Source organism: Saccostrea echinata, unplaced genomic scaffold, assembly GCF_033153115.1.
Source record: "Saccostrea echinata isolate AGI-Se365-2 ecotype Australia unplaced genomic scaffold, CSIRO_AGI_Sech_v1 ptg000052l, whole genome shotgun sequence".
Lineage (NCBI taxonomy): Eukaryota > Metazoa > Mollusca > Bivalvia > Ostreida > Ostreidae > Saccostrea > Saccostrea echinata.
The window spans coordinates 6,824,915-6,846,277 of NW_026889801.1; the positions used below are offsets into that span (position 1 = coordinate 6,824,915).

The 21,363-nt window shown below is 32.4% G+C and overlaps 1 protein-coding gene across 1 annotated transcript in view; it reads right to left on the reverse strand.

The window, feature by feature from the left end:
* Positions 1-21,363, reverse strand: part of LOC133204070 (uncharacterized) — a 135,105-nt gene that overhangs the window by 35,026 nt on the left and 78,716 nt on the right. The gene's annotated exons all lie outside the window — the stretch shown is intronic.

Consider the following 21,363-nt stretch of genomic DNA (forward strand, 5'->3'; position numbering starts at 1 on the left):
TATATATACAATAATATTTCTGAATCAACATTTGAATTGAAGCAAAAATAAAAATACAAGAAATAAGTACTGTTATATTTTTCCAATTATATATTGAAAATAAAACAAAATTTACCAATAGTTGCCATTGAAGTACTGTTTAAACATAATAGCTAGAGTCTGTGTCGCTTTAAATTATTGAAGATGCTTAAGGAGCACTGGGATGAATATTTTAAACGTGAAACAGAAAAGTATTTGGTATTGTGTAGAATAATTCCATTTTTTTTTTTTAAACATACTAAAACATAAAATTCACGTCTATTCAGCCAAATGTATCTTCGTAAATTGAGAACTTTCATATCAAATATAAAAAAGCCAGATATTTTCTTACAAACACTTTCCTTTATATTAATGATGTGACCCTTTAAAAATTAAATCAGAACAAGACATTAAATATTAAGATTAAATGTGGAGAAAGCTTGTCAACGGGCTATTGGCTGTTATTATATAATAATAACATGTAAAATTACCTGTAACGGAATTAAAAAAAAGATTCCAGTGAGCAAGTTAAAAATTGTTATTTCTTTTTTCCATTACAGCTAGAGTTTTTGGAGTATTTCGTTGGATGTTCACATTAAAGCATGCTGTGGCTGAATGTCCCCTCCCATTTCGGACATGTTTTGCACGAGACCTTGACTGATTTTTTTATGAGATGAACAACAGTATGTAAACTTTCTGATAATATCAGATTTATTTAAATTTTGGGTGTGTTGAATTTTTGTGTGATGTACTGTATTTAAGGGGGAAGTGATAAGGCCCTGCACTTGATTTTCAAGTAACTTCATCCGAAACAAACTCGCGTGCTTTGCTGAATGGCTCTCTCTCTCTCTCTCTCTCTCTCTCTCTCTCTCTCTGTGTGTGTGTGTGTGTGTGTGTGCTAAAACGTTTACAGAGAATTGATTTTCATAATTTGAATACTCTCGAAAGGTTCTTTTAAATTCATTCCGCCTATTCGCAGTTGTGCATTTTTAGTAAGAATATTTAAATTGTAGCGACACTTTAACTCTTCAAAAAGGAAAATATCTTGATACGCTTATTATTGAAATAGGATGTAACTTTCTTTCTTTGTATACATTATTATGATAAGAAAAAGGGCGTCTAGTTAATAATCTATCTATTTTTCCAATGTAATAAATATTTTGTAGTATACTGTATATCGGTTTAAGAAACAACTCAAAAATGGCACAAAGTTTAAATTTATTTTTTAATTTCTCTTTTGTTGAAAAATAACAAAATAACATTTTTATACAAACATGGTTATTTATCAAGTTGATAACCGAAAATTCAATTTTTCTAATACTGATCTTTGGTTCCTCATTTCAAAGTATTTAATACTGATATTTTTTTTAAAATTTCATTCATACAAACGTTTTCAGGAAATAGTCAAATAGTCTCTTTGATGTGTGAGCCACATGCCTCCAGTATTTTCCATGTAGATTAAGTGTTGAGCCATTAATTTTCCTCCTATGGGGGCATTTATAAAAAGAATGTGTCTTCAGTCAGGCTTATTTCTATAATACGCTTGACATTGATAATCAATGTTGTCATTAACAAACATGCATCTTAAATTTGAACCTTATAAATATTTTAACCGATTCTAATCTGTTCATCAAAGTATGTTGGCATGAATAAAAGTTTCAGATGTGTTTTTTTTTTTTCTTTCTGCCATCACAAGTAACATATTAATGTTCAACAATTATCATTCATTTCAGGAATACGATTCATAACCGGTCGACAGGGAATGCTTACTCATCCTAGGCACCTGATCCCACCCCAATTCATACTGTGTTTTAAATTAAAATATAACTGGACTTTCTTGCTATAGAATTCACGTTCAAAATCGGATCAATGCAAAAGGCAACAGCCGGCATTGCAAGCAATTATATGCGAATTATCTTTTTCTTCTTCATATATCAAAGGTCTTTTAAGACACTGGTCACAGATAAATTAAAGCATATGGATGCATAAAGAAAAACACACTTTCAAGTCTTTGCGGATGACACTTTGGTTAAATGATCTACTGGGTCGGGTGGTGGAGTACTTTTACACTACAGAAAGAGAGTGTATTTTCCCCAGTGGGCTAAGTTCCAAGGATCTTAAGTACACTCCGGCAGGTCCATGGTATGTTATAATGAAGTTATCTTCACCCATCAGATGGAAACTTTGATGTCCATGCATCGAACTCGTCACCATCATATTTAGATTTTGAACTTTTCATATCACTATATAAAAATTACATATTGATGATTTTATGTGTAATGTGGACTTTATGAAGAGTATAAGGTTAGTTTACAACGTCGGTTCCACTCAATTTTTGACAACTGTTGTCAATTCCTTGCAACTCGATTAAAACATTAAAAATTCAATAATTGTTTGTATATATAGCAGTCTTTGGCTGAAATCTGAATAAAAGTATTTTAATCCGATAATAAATGGGGCTGCGGTGGTTTCTCTCATCGTAGGAAAAAATGTCATGAAATTGATTAGAATGACAGGCTCGACACCTATTTTCGAATTCCAAAATCTACCTGCTTCCCTCCAAGCTATTTATAAAACTGTTATATGTACATTTTGTATTGTGAAGCTTATAATGCTAGTATTTCAAAATTTACAAGGTCTCACTAAAAAAGGGTTCAATTTTTCGAAAATTGCTTAAATTACTTATGAAGAAAAACGATAATTCGTTTTATAGCTCAAAAATATCCATTTGATTTACTTGTCTTGTATTACATAATAATATATTTAAGACCATATAACTTGCGCAATGACTAGGGGTCTCAGATATCCATTTTTATTTGGATATTAATGAACGGTTAAAGTTCATTAAGATATAAAATTTATATCCCCCTTATGATATTTTAAATTTGCCTGGAGTAAAGAAAAATATAGACAAAGTATTGTTAAAAACACATCTATTTAGGAGACATGGTCATTTTATCAATTTGATACATTTTTCTTACACCAGAAATCCAATTTTTCCTAATGATATTTTGCACATGTATTCAGAGTACATGTACATGTATTTAAAATGACAAATTAAAAATTGTGACCTTTCGAATAATTTAAGTGAGCGTCTCCGAGAAAATCATGCAAAATGACAAAAATGGTCCTCAAGCTTACATCTCACATATTTTTAAACTGGTATAAAACTGGAAGTAACTCCCTTGCAATTCAAAAATTTTGAATTCAATTGCCCCCCCTGTGTTGTTCATTTTGTACCTTTGACCTACTTTAAATATTCGCCCAAATATCCTTTGAAAATTGTAAAAAGATACCAATAAACGATTCATTTGAGTTTCAAAATATGAGAATAAGAGAACAATTAATAGTTACAAACTTTCTATTTATATATAAGTTATCTATATCTTATTTTTTCAGTAAAACAAAGTTAAATTAACAGAATTGCGTTTATAAAGATAAGGCAGAATTTCGAAAACTGGTATTTCGATACCACTGCCAGATGTAAAAGATTATGCTAACATTGATGAAGATATGAATATGCCTGTAAACGCTTGCATCTTGTCTATTTCACATGATTATTAAAGTAGAAGACATAAATGGAAACTGAAAGAAAAGCCATCTTTGGACTCTCAAAGTTTCCTGCACAATTGATAAAACATTGATCCATAAGTATATGGAATAAAAAAATTCTAGGTTATTCCTGAATTTATTTTTATCTCAGACATTTAGACTTTAAACATTTTTGAAATTTTGATTTAATTTAAAAAAAGATATTTTCTGGTCATACATACTTGTTAGATCAATATCTTTCCTGTCTAAATCCTGTAGATAAGTTTTGATTCTATAAAAAAATATTTATAAATTTTACCTCCCCTTAAATGCAACCTCCAGGCAGAGAAGAGAAGCAAAACAGAGGTCACATTGAAAACATGAAATCAGAATGAGCTCGATGCACTTGCTCTATGTGGTCTGATCTTCTTAATTAAAATGAATTCCAAGATTTCTTCTGATTAATTTGAAATTTTTATAAATGGAAATGGATGTTCATTTACAAACACTACCAACCAAACGCCCTACTTTGTATGACTTTCCTAATGGAGATTGAATTTTGCATACACTTTTTATGCTTATGAATATGTCAGAGATATATTGAATCATCTAAATACTCTTCAAAGTGCAGAAATAATAGACAAGCATGTATATGATGCTCACATTTGTCTGGAGTAGATATCAATATTATATCGAATTGGGTATTTAACGGTTGATAATACCGTAAGCTCAAAGAGAATATGTCAAAAGCATCGTGAAGAGTTGGGGGCACGATGGAAAAGACCTAGTAAGAGAATCTGTTCCTATCCAGCTGGTCATCAGTGAAAAATAAAAGCAGATAGAATAGCCAGTCAACAATGTGTTAAGAACTCTTGTTAAAATACAAGACAAATATTATCAATACGGTCAGGTTGGTCTTCATTATTATGAAATTAGTTATCAAATTTTCAATGTAATGGTTATATAAAAAAAGTTGCATTGAACTATGTATATGAACGAAATATTTATTCTAGTAGAATAAATTTAAAAATTTTAAGTTAAGTTAAGATTTATACACATAGAGTAACTTTAGAACATGAGAGTGATTTGCCAACCAGTCACTGCATGCAAGTAGAGAGATTTCAGTTGTCTATAAGGGTCTTATTTGAAAATTACACAAACCATTATAACTTTAAAAAAAAAAAAAATGAAAGGGGGGGGGGGGGTCATTTGGGCCTACTATTGGAAATTTGGATTTAATTTTGTTTGTAACCTTAAGGCATTCACAGAAAGCTATAGGAAAAAAACTATTATTATATCTCAAAACAGTTTAAGTACAACAGGTGATCACTATATATAATTTGTTTATTTACTCAATATATGTTAAGCTTAAGAAATTTAAAGAAAATGAATACAATGATAATGATGTGTTTATGCCATAAATAAGTTCTATTACAGTGTACTTGTACTTTCACATAATGTACTTCAATTACTTATTGAAATTTGCAAGAGGTGCTCAATTGAGCATAAGAAGAATGTGTCTCCTCTTTACAATGTACAGTTTGTGGAAAAACTTGGTAATTATAATATTTGCTATGCATGTAGTAGCTATGCATACAGATACATGTAAGCAATTTTTAGATTCAAATTATTGAAATTTTGGGGGAAAATTGTGATTGAGCAAGGACTTTACAATATGTTTAATAATTTTATTACGCATAACAAAAAAATCTTTTGTCATTTGAAAGGTACTTGTACATTTCTTATAAAACTCAAAAATTCTGAAACCAAAGTGCTGCATGTAATATGATATGCAATGCCATGCTAGTTTAGTACATGCAACTTGTGCAATCACTGACAAATGTAATCTTTAACGAAGTTGGGGGAGCTTATGTAATACCCTCGACTTTGGTGTCGGAGTCGGTGTCAGCGTCCCAGGTTAAAGGTTTTGAAGCAGATTTCTTTTCAAGTACATCTATGCCCCATATCAATCAGAAGTGCATGGAGGATGCTTCTAGTGTGTTTCATTGTACCAGTCAAGGTTTCAGATGCTGCAATTTCAGCTAAGGAATTACCAGGTTAATGTTTTTGGAGCAGGTTATTGTTTTTCAACCAGGTTTAAGTTTTCGGAACAGATCTCGATTCCAAGTAACTATAAGTCCTATGTTGACCAAACTTGCATGGATGGTACATCCGAAGATGCAAACTACTGAACTTGCTTCGGATGCTGGATCTGATCATCGTTTTCCGGATGAGTGACCAGGTTAAAGTTTTTGAAGCAGATCTCATTTCCAAGTAAATGTAAGTACTAAGTTGACAAAACTTTCATGGATGATACATCTTAAGGTACACACTATTGGACTTGCTTCGGTTGCTGAATCTTACCTACATTTTTCGGATGAGTGACCAGGTTAAAGTTTTTGGAGCAGGTATATTTGCCAAGAAACTATAAGGCCTATCTGAACCAAATTTTCATGGATAAGGCATCAAGGGACGAACACTCAAACTAGTTTCAAAATTGCTACACTTTATAAAAGATGTGTTTATGGCCTCTATTTCCCTAGTTCTTGGTTTTGGTGCCATGCAATTTTGGTCTGGTCAGTGGTCAAGTGGAGAAAAAGGTACAGATTCAAAAGGTCATCAGAAATGCTGTGAGTGCCAGAATCATTGCAAACTATCAAGAGAAAAAGCGGATTTCCAATTTTTCAGCCGTGCTTCATTATAAAGAATCCTCAAAGCCTGTCAAACATAAAAAAGAAAAGCAATGCATGGACTTGACAACACCACAGCCCTTTGAACGGATACCATGGAGTCATTACAGAAGGTTGTTACAAGACTTGGTGATCATGAATATGGAATGGAGGCAAAGAAAAAAGACCATTCAGACCATTCTGACACTTGCTCCAATTGTATTTTGACAGACAAACTTACAGAATGCATCATGGAAGCCACTGAAACAGTTCGAATACTATAGGACGATTGGATCGGAAAATTGCAGCATTAAATTGCCTTGCAACAAAAGCCATCAAGGACTGGAAGGCTCATCTTCTGAGAACATTTCATCAAGACTTTGCAAGATCAGATGTCTTACTAACACCTTGACTTAAACCAAGTGCTTCTTATAATGGATTGTGCGATTAAATTCCTTCGTCTCCAGCTCAGAGAAACACAGTCAGATTTCTTCAGAAAAAAGGTATTAGTTGGCAGATATGTAAATTACTCAGTAAAGCGACTCTGAAACAACAGCTAGCACTTTGGCAGACCACCTTGACTTGAACACTTATATCCATATCCTTAAGAATGGAAATCAAGACTGGTTTTCTGTTGCTCATATCATTAGACACCTTCTTCCAATTCTGTCAGAGCAATTTCCAAACCTTCAAGAGATCTTCTTAAAGGCAGACAATGCTGGTTGCTACCACTGTACACCACTCATCTCATTTATCAATCAGAATTACTGCCATTTTCCTTTTACCATCAACGAGTTCAACTTCAGGGAAGCACAATCTGGAAGGAAAAGATCTTTGTGACAGAAAAACTGGTTCCTGTCGAATGCATGTGGCCAGATTTCTGGACTAAGAAAATAATGTTCTTTCTGCCTCAGACTTGAGGAGAGCTTTAGAAAGCAATCATGGATTGAAAGGGACTAAATTCTGCCCTTTCTCCATTGACAATGCAGAAGAACCAAAAAATAAGATCTGAAATCCCTCAGATTAGCCTTCTGAACAAATTCATATTTAATATGGATTCAATAATTGTGAGAAAGGCATACCAGATTGGTTGTGGAAGGCTCATTGAGACACATCCCTTAAAAGATCAACATCTTGATGTGAAATGAAGCGTTTCGAGGTATTTGTTATAATTACGAATCTATATAAATATATAATCACTTTTTATATGGATATACAAAAATTATCTTATTAATTGTTTTTAGTTCTACAATATGTAGTGGGAATGTATTCTTTTAGTTAAGAATTACTTATAAATATGGATTTTTCTGGTATAGGTTTTAGAAGAATTTCCATCGCATGCAGTGGATATTGGACAAGTTTGTGTAAGAAAGAAGAACCCTAACAACAGAAATGAAGTTGTCAATGAGCAGGAGCAGGACCAAAGGCAACTAAATAATGAATTGTATCCATGTCCAGATCCCATGGTTGTTTTAAATTTCATGATGAATAAAACCAGTTTCCCAAACACATTACCTTTTGTGAGGTTAAGAACCGTAAATTAAAATTTGAACTAAAGCAATTTTTTCCTGATTTAAATTACAAATCTTTTTATTTTTATTTTCCCACTTAGACACACAAGAGAAACCATCAATGACCAAAAATTAGGCTCCAATTTAATATGTTTTATTATAGCCTCCCACCCCCAACCCCAACCCCCCCCCCCCCCCAAAAAAAAAAAAAAAACAAAAAAACAAAAGATCCACATCCACAGCCCTGTATTTAAGAAGCCATTTAAGAACCCTATAATTTATTCATTTGTCAAAACTAAGTTACTGAGTAAAATTGTAAAAGGTCAGGAAATTTAAGTTGCATAATCATATTTTAAAGTTAACTAACCCTCTGATAAGACAGATAACTCAATGGATTATATGCCCATATTTGTCAAGTTAAAATGTCTTTTGTGACAATGTTTTCCTGAAGCTATGCTAAAATTATCTGCATTTCATTTTACCTATTAATTAATTAATTAATTAATTTATTTATTTACTTAGATTTGTATTTATATTTGAACCTAAAAGGCCCTTGTATGCCTAAAAATATCAAGCTAGAAGCTTTTATTACATTGAAAGAAACTCCCATGATGAAATTAGTTCCTACATGTAAAATCAAACACTATCCCACACCTAAACGAGAAATATTCTATATAATGTGATAATAATGCAAGTTTATTTGAGTTTTTGAGGTTAACTTCAGAAGGTACAAAACTTTTACTTAACACAATTCTATAACATTTATGTATCATATCCAAGGGACCTTAGGGGACAGGGGAGAGAGGACAATAAATGTGTTATCATTAAACCTTCACTCAATTAAAGTATAGGCTCTATTAGAGAAGTTCATGATTATGCAAGGTGGACACAGTTTTGAAAATGACCCATTAGCCCAAACCTCATTGATCTCCTTTATAATCTTAAAACTGAACCAATGAGCAGACACAGAGTATATATCTGAAACGTGTCTTTGACCCCATCTTAATTAATCTGAACCCATTTGATATCCCGACAAGCAAAACAGTAGCTAGCCTTGATAGAATTTTAGTTAATTATTAAAAATATCTACCCTAACTGGTGAACAATTGTTTTTAAATTGCGATGACCTTCTATTATCGGCCTGGTGGAGGTCGAAATTGTCTTCCTTGCCAAACCCTGTAAGAGAAGTGATAGCCTGATAGGTGAGGATGCTGCTGGCTCAAATTTGACTGTATTGTGGATTTGGTCAATGTACAATTTGACTTAGGGTGCTCATGTCCCCATTTTTAATAGCCTGGAATTGCTCATTGTAATGCTTCCATCCAACTGATATTTATGTCTCTAATATACATGTATTTAGTCATCATTCATGCATTCATTTTTACCTACCTAGAGTTTTGCCACTACATGTGACAACAGTAAATATTTTATGCAATACACATCTAATCCATGTTCTATTCATATACATATTATAATGCATTATTGTAATACAACATTGTAAAGCACAACAACTTGCTATGCATACATTTTACTTTACATGATTTTATATCACAATTAATTACTGCCTTTGTATACAAATGTATCTTTTTTTTGCCTCTCTTGAGGGGGTGGGGGGGGGGGGGTTGATTGGAAATAAACTATTATCTATATATACACTTCAAAATAAATACAGTACTTCCCTTTGTGAATTCAGCTATATAACATTTGGATGCGCTGCAATAGATTTACTGTATTTTGATTAATTTTCAATCTGTATTTATTTACTTACTGCTTTAAAGGTACAGGGTAGCACTATCCTTGTACAGTAACCTTTTTTGTCACTTAATGTTTTTAAGTATTAAACTGATAAATATATATAACAAATCTATGTTACAGAAGCCACTGTGAGAATTATATGGATATTCCTCTAAAGATTGTGGCCAAGGGACATAAGTATCTAAATATCCAGATACCTTTTTGACCTTGAAGAAGGGTACCGAATAAATTTGAAGTTTAATAATCAGTATTTTCACGCTGGCTCTCTTTTTACGATTATTCAACTAAATAACATTTTCTTTATTCAAAATCTGTTGATGAAATTAGTTATTACCAGCCATTGTTATCCCTTGTAACATATGCCAGTGCAATGGAAGGACGGGGTGGCAAATCGATCCGTTTCCATCAAATATTCGCCATCGAGCGATATAAATGTCAACACAATAATTAATGCTACTTATTTCGATTGAAAATTAACTTTAAAAAAAAAAACAGAAAATGTGATAGACTATTTCAGAATACAAAAATTAAATCAGATACTTTAATCACCCACCTTTCACTTTCATTGATGCATAGAAAAGGGGAGATAACCCAGAAACATATAGTGACTGAGTACCGACACCGTATGGGTGGATAACAAAATTCCGAGTTTACACAATCATTAGTTTCTCGCAAAATAAGAAGTGAATGATGACATTAATAAAAGGGAAGAGCTTTGATAACGAAGCATATTGTGAGATGAGCTCAAATATACGGAATTATATTTTAAAAAAAACTTTAGAAATGAGGACCCGACACAGCGCTGCAATTTTTCTTAATTCTTTTTCTATTGAATGAATAAATAGTTATGATTGTATGTTACGAAACACAATCTATCCAAATCAGCGGTTTGATATTGTTCCGCCTTGCAGGGATCCAACCGTAATTTATATTGTGGCAAAATAGGTTGTGTAAGAATATTTTTATGTTTAGCATAATATCATGTTATCACTGGTTTTGTTTGAAAGATTTGTTTGATGACCAGTATTTCAATACTTTCGATTTCAGACCTTTGATTCTTGGGTCATATTTTGTGATTAGAACATTATGTGTTTTCTTTGTTTCTTGGTTTTATTTAGACATTGACTCTGTTTAAAACCAAGAATTCATTAATAATTGGGTCAATCTCAGTTCTCTTTCATTGTCTGAAGTTCTCTCTAACAAATGATTATGCCCCCAATACGTTCAAAGGTTAAGATCTGAGTAAATAATATTTCAGCCTTCACACATATCTATAAATTCATTAAAATAATTAATTTCCTTCAACACTTTAAAAGAAAGTTAAAGTTTGTGGCAAAGTGACTGTAGGACAGAAAGACAGACGAGACTATACCCGATCTCCGATCTCGGTGGCATAAAAATAACAACTGTGTCCTATAATATGTGATAGAAATACTGGCAATATACTCCCTTTCCTTGATCATTACCATGCACATATGCATTGTGTAATTAAACTCCTTATAAGGAGAATTTTTGTATGAAATATTTTTTCTTCAATTTTATCCTAAAAACCCTTCTTATATTTTTAAACCTCGTATCAAACAAAAAGAATGCTTCATTTGTGTGTAGGAAAGACGTACATGACCAGAAAGGAAATTTTCCTATAGAATAGCAAATTTAAAGAGTGGCTTACAACCGCGTAACCCCTTCACCTCAAAACTTGATACTATGGATAAGCTGACAGGAATATCGCATGATACTTGATTCTAACTCAATGTGTTAAAATATGTTCTTTTTGTACAGTTCTGTATTTTTTGCACATGCAACTTAAAAATTGCTTATATTGCCAATCATACTTACGAAAAATTTAATATGTTAATTAGACTGAGAATAAGCTTTTCGGAAATGCAACATTCGTTTTTTTATTGATAAAAATTATTACATGTATCTAGAAAGGGAAAAGACAATACTACTGTGTATATACTTTAATTCCAATATACCAAACACCTCTTTTTTTAATATACTCTACTTTCGTTTTCACTAAACCGGAAGTGATGAAATGGTTAGAGAGAGACCAATATGCTATGGTTCTAGTAGACAAGGATTGTAACAATATTGAATTTGCGTAAGGCTCATTTAATATTATAATTGCAATTTGGAAGAACTTGCTATTAATTCTACGTCTGGAAATACAATATATACTCACACTTCACTTTCCAAGGAAGAAATTCTTCAAAATCATATTTCAGTGTTTAATACTTTTGATATATCAGTCAGCTAAGATGAGTTCGATCCACCCTAGCTGTACTGGATTCCTAAACTTCATAAAAATCCAGCATATGCTCTACCAAGCCCGTATCTTTACTCCTTACTAAAATATTACCTGCTGTAAAGGAGAAACGTCAGAGTTACTGTGCTGTAGCATATTCTAGAAGTGTTGTAAATCAGATGTGGATCCTCAAAAACTCTGAAGAACATTAGGAAACTTTAAAATAACCATTTTTTTTTTTCGCATCTACAATTTATGCAACAATTCCCCAGGATAAATTAAAATCTAGACTTTCTGATATCAGCAACTGTCTCTTCAATTAATGTGAAAATCGGAAATTTTCACATCTTATGATCGGTCTTCAGCAAAATAACTTCGTAAGAAAAGCCACTCTGATTATACACACAAGTACTCTAAATTAGATATTAAAAGGATGCTGTTCCTCTTTGACAACATTTATGTAATCTTTGGAGACAGAGTTTTCCAAAAAGCTGTTGGAATTTCGATAGCTACTAATTAACCTCCTTTTTTAGCAGATCCGTTTTTGTATTCATATGAAACAGAATTTATTCAAAAACTTTTGCATGAAAAAGAGAAAACACTTGCTCTGGCCTTCAGTTCAACAATCAGGTATATCGACGATGTTTTATCAATTAACAATAGTTATTTTCATTCATATATAGAGTCGATATATCCCAGTGAACTTGAAATAAAGATACCACAGAGTTTGCCACATCTGTTTCATATATGGATGTTTTATTGACTGAGGACGATAAGGGCCACCTAACAATTAAATTGTGTGACAAATGAGATGAACTCGGCTTTTCCATCCTCTACTTTTCTTATTTATGTAGTTATATCCCACTATCACCTGCTTATGCTGTTTAGATCTCCCAACTTATTCGCTATTTTAAGAGCTTTCTCTGAGTGCTATTAATTTTTAAAGCGAGGCAAACTACTCACTGATAAGATGATGTTAGAGGGATTTAGAACCTCGTTGAAAGTCAGCATTTCGTGAATTCTATGGTCGTATTAATAACCTTGTTAGCAAATATGACCTATCATTGGGTCATAATTTGGCTGACTTGTTTCATACCAATTGTTAGGCCTTTGGTTTTGTACTGAATTTGACTACGAAATAAATCCTCTACTTGATCAATACATAGGGCTCACAGGGGGTATGTCAGGTCAGCATACTTCTCATAGGCACCTAATCCTACCTCTGAAATTTCTAGGGTCCGTGTTTTATGCCCTCCTCACATATTTGTATTGTTAATATATTTTCTGAGATCGATCACTGTTCGTTATCTTCACTTTTTACATTTAATTGATAGTTTGATTATAAGTGTTCAACGCCGAGTCGGCAATATTTCAGCCATAGTTCGGCAACCATTCAATTAATTTTTTTTTTTATTGCAGAAAGCCTCAGTTTGTTAAGGCTTTGTTGACACTAGCAAACGACAAAAGACATTGGTAAAGATTTTGAGCTAATTTTTTTTTTGTGTGTCCCTGAGATCGAAGATCAAAGGCATGTTGATTTATAAGAGAAGAGCTCGAGGTTTGAGACTTTATTCGTAGATTCGTAGAAAATCAAAGATATTTATGAGATCTAATTTTCCCAACAATCGCCCATTTTGGGGGTAGGGTAAAAAATGTTAACCTTCCTTACAACTTCTGAAAAGAAAAAAAAGAACTGTTCGAAACTTTATTTTGATTGTTTGCGCATTTACTCAGAGTAAAATCAAAGATTACAATTATGGAAACTATACGTTTTTTTTATTTATATAAGTTTCTACACCAGCTAAGAAAATTATCTTGATTTTCTTTATAAAGACAACTGTGGAAACTTCTTTTAAATGTGATAAATCTAAGAATGCACGTATTCTTTCTCTAATAGTCATAGAACATTTTAATAGCCTTGGTTTTTTTTTTTTTTTTTTTTTTTTTTTTTTTTTTTTTTACATCATTAAATATCCAAACTCAGGTTCAAAGTTAATAGTTCAAAGGTCAAAGTTCACAAACACCATCTCACAAGCGGTAAAAGCCTTGATCCTGGGAGGTGCAGAGGTCAAGCACTAATTTATATATATATATATATATATATATATATATATATATATATATATATATATATATATATATATATATATATATATATATATATATATATATATATATATATATCCAGAGTTTACTTTTAAACTTTCATGAGTTACATCACTGCATATAAGGATGGTTACTTAGTGCCTCTCTTTTATGCACATCTCAGCTGGAAAAGAAACGGACATCCATACCAGATTCTATAAATCTTCATTATTGTTTATGGTTAGAAAGTTTTTGGCTACTGCAGAATGGTGCATGATTTGCTGTTGAAATGAATCACTTCCACACCTTGAGGCCCGCAAGTTGGGACAGAGAATAAACATAGCTGTTCCTTACGTCACATTCACACTCAATCTCTTGAAAGTTCAAACTTTTGTGAGCCAGAAAAGTTGCTTCTGGCTAGATCTCCATAGTTGTTCCCTAAGACCATAGTTTCATCTCAAAAGTCCTGCGTGTTGAAGTACTGATTAGATTTAGACGTGTCAGGTTGAGATTGATATCTGCTACGAGTCTTCGTCTGAAAATACAGATAAATAAACAGGAAAAGCAAAATCTATTCTAAATGGGTTTGGTGGGGGGTGTATAAAATTAATCATACATAATAACAAGAGGCAACATTTTTACCGACCCAAGTTGATGCTGGAAAATTGAAAAGGAATTTGCAACCATAGCACCCTCAAGTGTCTGTTATTAAAAGGGGCAATAATCAGCTAAAATATTTTAGAAAAACACTAATCACTAAGAATAAGTACTGAGATCTGGGTAAAGCATGTATGCACTTCCTTCGATAACAGCAGCTAATTAAGAGTGAATTAGCTGGGAATATTAACTCTTTAAATTGGACCCTCTGTCTGCACTAGAAATCCTAATTGCCACAATACTTCATCATTATATATCTGTTCTCGGTTTGTCGAATGTGCAGTTGCGTTAAATCCTGTTAGAAACTGTTACAGTAACTAAGACATGGCGACGCATCTGTATTCTATGAACGTCATAATAGCAGTGATCTTACTTACATGTTCTCAAGTGAAAATCACCAACCAAAAAGGTAAGACTGTTACTATGTGTACGAAATTGTTATCGACTTTTTTTTTCCGAGGAAGTTATTTATCGTTAAAATAATTTTTTGAAACTGATTGCTGTTAATAACTGATATTGCATTTAAATATCAATGAATGAAAATATATTAATTGCATCCTTCCTTATATTATGATATGTTTTGAAAATAGTTTATTCTCTTTTCATTGATAAAAAGAAATGATTGGAATTTCTCTATTTTTATTGCTGAATCTGTCTCTATATCAATTTGATAACGTTTTTTCCTCATTGTCTGACTTCAAACATTATCAACCGCTACAATGAATTTATAAATATTTTAAGTAAAATAAATCGTTTTCCCAAAATAAAAAAAAAAACTGATATCACTGACATCATTTATAAGTATGTAAAATATAAGTTATATAAATATCATTCTGTTTCTTAACTGACAGCGACAGATTCAAGGGGGGTTGTCTAACCCCCTCCTCCTGCCCCCCCCCCCCCCCGCTCTAATTTTTATCTTTAATGTAAAAGGTGAAGATGACGAACAGAAATCGATCTAAAAAAAATCTATAAAAATACAAATATTTGAAGGTGGCATGGGGCATAAAACACGGAGCCCTGGAAACTGCAGAAGAGGGACCAGGAGCCTAGGAGGAATAAGCATCCCCTGTTGACCATTCACATCCACCGTGAACCCTATGCATTGATCTGGTAAATTGAACATTTTGTAGTTAAATTCAATATAAAAACAAAGGCCTAATAATTGATATGAAACAAGTCAGCCAAAATACGATTCATTTAACAATATGTTGCATAAATGAGATTATTAAACCTCATATAAACAAGCATTCTGAGGGTATTGGATTAGCAATACTAGTCCACTACCGGCAAGTGTTATCTGGTACCCATTAAAAAATTAAAAAGCCTGTAATTCCGTCAAAAAATCACGAAGCATTAATGCAAACTTGATATGACCAAAAATAACCTCAATATCTGCAGGCGTATAGATAAAAGTGCGGAAACCCCTTAAAAATTAAAAAGGCCGCAATTCCCTCAAAAATCAATAATAAAGCGGAAAAAAATCAAACTTGATCAGTAACTCATCAAGATACACTAACATACCAAGTATCATCTTACTATCTGCAAGTGTTTAGGAAAAAGTGCTGAAAACCATGTGGGACAGACTGACAGACAGACAGAGGGACAGCCAGACAGACGGACAGACTCAGAGAAAACCTATAGTCCCCTCCGGTTTCACCGGTAGGGGGCTAATAACCACCAGTAAAATAGAATCTGATTGGCCGATACAGTCAAGTGACCATCGTATTTGCCCTGCCATAAAACAACGTGTTTCACGATTATGCCTCACAATGCAGCGACTGAGATGGTTGCTACTGAGTTTGATTTTTTATATCGTTGATTTATTGTGATATTTCAAACATGTAAAATATAAATATTTTTAATAGTGTTTTCATGAATGGGGTTTGAATGCACAGGTACCCGACGTTTCATATTTTTCTCTAAAAAATAATAACCCATACCTAATAATTACTAGGTATGGGTAATTATTTTTTTAAAGAAAAATACGTAACGTCAGGTGCCTGTGTTTGAATGTTCACACTGACTTGTCACGAAGGATTTTTCTATGAAGCGCGGTTAGTGGTGTAACTTAAATCTGTTTCATATTGCTCTTATTAAATGTTTACTTTATTCATGGATACTTTTATATTTCCTGCATTGTGCTTGATTCGGCATAACAAACAATTTATTGCATGAATGTTTGGGAGACATGAATATTTTTTCGCCCATGAAAAATCATATTCCCCTCGCGCGTCGCCCTCGGGTAATACGATTTTTCACTGGTGAAGAAATCTTCATGTCTCGGTCAGAATCATGCAATAAATGTATGTTGTCTATATATCCAATCTTATTGTTTGACACAAAGGTGTGAACTTATACCGATTGTATGTAACAGGAAATCCCTTTCTGCTTGAACGCACAATACACAGGTATAGTCCATGCAGTTGGTGATGATTCAGATGATGACTCAGGCACCAAAAACTACATAAAAGATTTTAACAAAAATCATTTTATGAATTATAATTGATTATAACTTATATAATGATGTTGTAAAACTTATAATGTTTGTACAGTATAAGAAAAAACGAAAATGTTAAATCTAAAATGCTAGAAAACGCACTCATGGAAGCCATTTTTATCAATGGGACACCCCTTCCCATACCTTCAACGTTAAACCCTTCGGACCTCAACCCCCTGTCCCCCACTCAAATGAATTTTGGAACCGTCACAGACTTAAAGACTAGGTAGGTCCACCTACTTGTTTCTTTTTTTTTCTTTTTTTTTGTAAGAACAATTGCAAAAGAACCATTGAAGCTCTGGCATTTCGTTAACTACTCTTAATTCATAACTACTTGGTAGAGATCAAAGAGCAAAACGATGACATTTATAATTCTAACTGATCACTTGCTTTCTTTCAACTCAGAGTTAACTACTCTTAATTTATAACTATTTGGTACAGATCAAAGAGCATAACGATGACATTTATATAATATATAAATGATCGCATGTGGTAGCTCGACGTCAAATAATTAAAATATTTATAGCTCTCTCACAGTTTGGCTCTGAAACAGTTGTGTATGTCGTCTGTCAAACCTTCATATTCGCAACATTTATTTAAATAGCTTCAATTTTTAAGAACCTTATAGTCCATAGCCAAAGGTGTGACACCAGCACATGATTTTATTCTCTCATTGGTTGGCTATATTTAAAAGGTGTCCGAGATTTGAACGAAAACATCAATGGGATTCAGAAATTTTATTTTTTTTTTTTTAAGATGTTCCTTATACTTTGCAAAATGGCGGGTCACATGGAGATGAACTCGTAACATCATTGAAAAGCCACCATATCTTAAACAAAGGACAGATTAGTAACTTTAGTACCAGTGCTCCATTCCGTACCATTTACAAACAAGACATTACCACAACAAAACCTTTTAATAAACCACAACACACTGAAAATGCGGTAAGTACATAAACATTAAACACTGATACAATTCTTGGTATTTGAAATATAGAATAGATAAAGAATTTTATCTTCATCCTTTTAAAGGTTTATTTTAAATTAGCACAAAACCACAATACAGTTTACAGGACAAAGGGTAGATGTATGCTGCATTATGGTATAAAATAAACTGTAATATATATATATATATATATATATATATATATATATATATATATATATATATATATATATATATATATATATATATATATATATATATATATATATATATATATATATATATATATATATATATATATATATATATATATATATATATATATATATATACCAGGGCTCAGTTTTCAGAACACATGGTAGAGTTATTTACCAACCAAAGTATTCAGAACAAAGGGATGATATATACTTGTATATTAAAATGTACTATATGTAATGGATATAAGCCGAATACAGTTCTGTACGAAAAAATATCACACAGTTTTAGGCCTCGTACTTAAAACATTGCCCTTAAAATAACACTTAGATTTTCCTGAGACAGGCCGATATTTTCACAAAAAAGTGTTATTGGCCAGTGAAGGTATAGTAATTTCTAACTACAGACATGAGAAAACTTCATAGTCCGATAGCAACGGTTTTAAAAATGAAAGGGATGGCTACCTTAAAATAAAAGTCTGTCATGCAACCAGTCGTTATGGGATACCGAAAAAGCCCGATTTTTAATGAAAAAATTACCAAGGTACAAAAATAAGCCTGCCGAATAAAATGTAACATTTTTGCTATTAAAGTTCTATCATATAACTAGGTGGATCACTTTAGAAAATTTTAAGGAAGGGTTAACCTGTGTCACCTTTCTGAGTAACCAATGAACTCGTCCTAGATGCATTGACGGCCATTTTGAAACTTACCTGAAATTCCTACGCAAACGAAAGCGCAAAATCTTAGTATAAAAACTGTTGCGGCTGCGGAGCATCACTCATTATTCCTTTGTCATAGAATAGCATCCGACACTTAACATTGAATATTTTTAAATATAAAGACATTTTCAAGATATGCTTCATTTTTGTATCTAAAAATGTGTTTATTTTACAAAAATAATATATTTCCTTGTTTTTAAATTGACTAGATCGATGACCTTCATGTAGCATCATTTTAGATAACGCAAGTATTTGTGTAAAAATATTGATAGGACCCCCCCCCCCCCTCCCCTTTGCCCCCAAGCTTCTGAGAATATTTATTAGACACAAAAAGTTATAAAAAAATACATGAATCCCTGGTCTTCATGTAGTTTTGATAAGTTTTGTGTCTAATAAAACTCTCAGAAGGTGTGTGTGTGTGTGGGGGGGGGGGGGGGGGTGTTACTCCATCCATTCTACGGGTATTTGACTCAGTCGGTAAAGCCCTCGCTCTGTGTTCGGTAGGACCTGAGTTCGAATATCGGCCGCGACTGACCTAAGTCGATAAAAAATGGTTAGCAAACCGTTCCTTCGTTATGCGCTCTGTACTTTGAAGTGAAAGTTGCGGACCTTCGGATGAGACCTTAAAAACCGAGGCCCTGTGGCAAGACAGGCGTTTGAACGGTTAAGTTCCTTCACTGCTCAATGGCCCTAACTGCCGAGTAAAAGTCAAACTTTGAAGTCCTTCGCTGGCATATGGTGACGTCTCTATATGAGGGAAAAATTCTCGAACGGGATGTAAAACAAAGTACAATCAATCAATCAATAGTCAGGTTTTTGTGGTATATTGCCCTCGTTTTCTATAGTAAAGGAATTATCAGGCTTGGGTTAATACTAAATGTAATGGTAATGCATTACAATGCATTACTTGAACTTGAAGTAATACTAGTAATATGTAATGCCAAAAATCAAATCCAGAGTAATGCTGGCATAACATAGCATTACAAAACATCATTTTGTATGTAACTATTTAAAAAAATTAAAATGGACATGGAAATCTTTGTTTAGATTAATTTTTTTTTCATAAATGATAGATATGAATGATAAAATTAAAGTTAACCTATTTAAATAAACTCTCTGTATCTATTTAAATTCACTTTTTATTTTGTTGCAAGTACAATTACCATACGTTTAAATTTTCACACTTATTTTAGATAAGATTTGATTTCAAAGAATTATTTAAAATATTTCTTAAAAAATTTAAAAAAAAAAAATCTTGTATGAAGTACACTATATAATGTACACTGTAAACTGATAATTGCCACTTTTTGAGTAGCTAGATCGAGCTAGTGTCATCAAAACATTCTACAAATACAAGTAACTAAAATCAAATTTGAATTATCATTTGTCTTGTTTAGTTTTGAAGGGGTTGAATGCATGCTTATGAAAATAATTGCAAAGTTTTGTTTTTCTACTTTTAAAAGCCAGCAGAACTAATGGTAATGATAATGCATAACTTTACTAAAGTTATGGTAATGTAATGCATTACTTTAAGAAATTAGGGTAATGGTAATTTAATGCCCAAATTCTTGAAGTAATGGTAATGTAATGCATTACTTTACAATGTTATTCGCCCCAAATCTGGTATATATACTGGCAAAATTATTGGGAAGGTGGGGTGCCCCTGCCCCCTCCGGGTCCTACAGGCCTGGCATCATGTGTAATCTTCAACAGAGATGTCTTTTCTTTCAACTAGAACAACATCAGGTAAAAATTGGACAATATTTTAAATCTGAGTTCGAGCAAAACACTTCACACCTTAGGTATTTGTGATAAATGAATGATCCAATTAGATTTGAGGTCAAGGCTACATAAGTAAACAACAGATGCCTTGATCAAGTATTGATATCCAGGGCGTGCTTCTCTCATTCATTATTACAGTTTTCGTAATTAGTTTATAACGTTAAATTATAATGAGAAATTTACATAATTCAGATAGAAGAATTCTTTTTATAATATATATTTCAATATGAAAAATAACCCAGAAGTTCTTTTAGATTTCTATTAGAAACACAGGCCTATGGTCCACGTATTGAAATCGTTTTGGAAGGACAGCAACTTTTTTCTTAATATAACCAGGAGTATGACTATGATTAACGACATATTTACCTGCCATATTTGCTTTATAAATATTCGCTGATTTCAAACCAGAAAAAGAGAAATTCTGAATTTTTAACACCTAACGAAAATATCACTAAAAGTCGAAATTGTTAAGTTCAGGGAACTCAAGTTTGAATCATTTTAATTTTTTGTCTTCCTTTTTCAGTACATAAATATTCTTTTCATTGGAAGTCATTTTATTTATTTTCAAATGCTGTATGATCAGTAAATAATACTCTATTTTAAAATAATTGTCTTCATCTAAGATCAAACATCAGTTTTGATTTGCTAAATATAACATTTTAATTTCCTTTGTTCAGTAACCGTCCATTTGTGAGGGATATCAGCACTGAGACAGTCTGGTATAACACTTAAGGAGGGGTTTTTCT